The sequence below is a fragment of the Malurus melanocephalus genome, unplaced genomic scaffold (genome assembly GCF_030028575.1).
Source record: "Malurus melanocephalus ecotype Western Australia unplaced genomic scaffold, MMel_1.1 scaffold_949, whole genome shotgun sequence".
NCBI lineage: Eukaryota > Metazoa > Chordata > Aves > Passeriformes > Maluridae > Malurus > Malurus melanocephalus.
This window is the reverse complement of record NW_026624181.1, coordinates 19,007-21,932: the sequence shown is the minus strand read 5'-3', so window position 1 is coordinate 21,932 and position 2,926 is coordinate 19,007.

Sequence of the window (2,926 nt, the reverse complement as noted above, 5' to 3'; positions counted from 1 at the left end):
AGGGGGTTGGGGGATGCCCTGGATGCAGCAAAGCAGATTCAGAGTGAAGAACAGCATTTTTACATTTCTGATGAAAATGCAAATTTCTGATTTTTTTTTTTTTAATTTATTTTTGCTTTGCCAGCACCCCTTTTTTTGACAGATTTCAGATCTGCATATGCAAACTCAGMCTGGTGATCAGCTCTCGCTGCGCTGCAGGGAGGCACCTGGAGGCTGATGATGGTGATGGAGAGGCACCAAGGGAGATGGAAGAGCTGCTCCTGCRTGTTCAATCCRTCTGACAGAGACCTRCAGCTGCRTGGGARCTCTCAGCAARRAATCYCAGAATCCCAGGATGGGTCAGGCTGGAAGGGAGCACAGAGGTCCCACCTCCCTGCTCCAGCAGGGTCATCCCAGAGCAYAGGACAYRGGATTGTGCCCAGATAATTCTGGAATAGCCCCAATGAGRAGASTCCACACCYTCTCTGGTCTCTGTTCAATGTTTGGTCACTGCCCAGGGAAGTTTTTCTTCCTCYTGTCCAGGTGGAACYTCCTGGCCATCAGTTCCTGCCYGTTCCTCCTGTGCCATTGCTGGGCKCCCCRGAGCAGAGCCTGGTCCATMAAACAYKCAGAAATTCAACAAYTCCTGCAACATCTCATCCAAACCAAAGCTGGGTCTGTGCCCGTGACCCAAACAGCAACAGGGAACACAAAGGCACAGGGTGAGACCCAACCCCTGGCCTGGTTTTGGCATGGGATGAGCAATCCCAGGACGTGGCTCAGGAATGAACAAGACTGGGGCCCCTTCCTGACAAACAAGTTGGGTTCAGCCACCCAGATTTGGTGGCCAGCAGCGTTCAATCGCAGGGACGTGGCCAGACAGGGTCAGCTGGCCCCAGAGCCCAGGTCTAGCAGGGGGAGCTCACCAGCAGAGGTGTTGCTCCCAAGGCTGGATGTGTGTCTGYCTCCTGGCAGGAGCAGACCACACACTGTCACCCGCTCCCTCCTCTGGAAATGTTTATTTTTAATTCCGTTGTGTAATGGATTTCAAACGAGCTGCCGTAAGATAGCAGTGAAASGCTGCAGCCACGTCCCTCTGAACACAATCCATGGGGTTGGAGTGGTTTTTTGGCCTGGATTTATGTTGGTTGAGTTGTCTGCATCTAAAAAAACAGTGGGGAGCTGCTGAAGAGCAGCAATGCTCCCAATGGTGATGCTGTAACAATGACCACCTGCAGTGGACACCTGGTTTTATTTGGGATGAGCCAAAATTAATCTGTGCAACACCAGCATTGACCACATGATTGGTTCAGTATTTCTTTAATTTTCCTCAGATACAAGAAACTCTTTCTGTTGCACTCAGAGCTCCAGAGACTGCCCCAGTTCCCCCATCATCCCTGGGTGCAGGACCTTTTCCAGAGGACTGCTGAATTCTTGGGAACAYGTGGATCCAAGCCTGAGTTCTTGCTGGGATGTGTTTTTGCAATGCCCAAACTGGGAATTGCTTGCTGCAGTGGTAATTCAGAGAATCATGGAAGGGTTTGGGTKGGAAGGGACCTCAAAGCTCATCCAGTGCCACCCCCTGCCGTGGGCAGAGACACCTTCCACTATCCCATAGTGGTCCAAGCCCTGTCCAAGCTGACCTTGGACACTTCCAGGGATCCAGGGGCAGCCACAGCTTCTGTGGGCACCCTGTGCCAGGGCCTCCCCACCCTCACAGAGAAGATTTTTTCCCTAATATCCCATCTAAACCTCTTTCAGTTTGAACCCTGGGGCTCTGCCTGGCAAGGCTGGGATGGGAAGAGGAGTCTGGGGTGTTCCCAACCATCATTATCCCATCCTAGGCAGGTTCAGCTTCCACTCCCTCCACAGACACTCATACCAGGAGAGTTCCCTRGCATGGCTGGAGGATCACCTGGGACCAAATCAACCTGGAAATGTGGCAGAGGCACCTACAGAGGGCAGCAGGTCTCCAGGTGAYGCTGTCCCTGGTGTCCCCAAGGGCTGCAGAGGTCACTTGTGGTCCATGGATCACCGAGGGAGGTGGAACTGGGCTGTTTCAGCCTTCACAGAATCACARAATGGTTTGGGTTGGAAGGGATCTTAAAAATCATCTCATTCCAATCCCTTGCCATGTGCAGGACACCTTCCACCATCCCAGGTTCCTTCCTCGGGGCATCTACATTGTTTTCTCTATGGGTTTCTCCCAGATTTGTCAAACATCAAAGAAAAAAGCAAAGCACAGTCGTGCCTGAAATCCTCCCAAAATCCTGGTGGGAATTTTCAGCCCATTTGCATTTTCAAAGGCATCAGTAAATCTGTTTGGCGATTCCACAACTCTGTAAATGTGTATATTGAGTTGCTGAATTATTTCTCCCTCAACACCAAAAAATTTCCCAAGACCTGAAAAACTAGAAATAATTTCCAAATAAAATCAAGACCTTTTCCAAAGGTTTTGACTGGTTCATTTGTATTGGCTTTCCTTGGATAAACCCACTAACCCAACTCATTGCAGCAATCCACAGAAGTAAAAAGCATTTAAAATCTCAGGACTGATATATATTTTTTCCACCTGTCTTTGCTGAAAAAAAAAGTGATTTCAGTTCAGCTTGCATTCAAAATATTTGTTGTAAATTGATTGCAGAAGTGCTAGGGAATAAAAATTCCTCCTTCAGTCTTACCTGGCTACTTAGTAAAGCCTCATCACCCAAACTGACAGGACTGGAGGAGTTTTAGGTGAACACCAACTCCTCAAAACTTCATTTAAAAAGGCTGTGATTGCCCTCAACTGATTTCCTTGGCTTTGTCAGGATGGGAAAGGTGAGAAAAGCCCATCTCAGACACCTGCTTTAAGTTGGGATGAATGCAGGGTGGGATCTGAACTACAGCTTTTCTCCCTTGTCCCTTCCTGCTCCCTCCCGTGGCTAGAGCTGGGTGAGATTTCCTG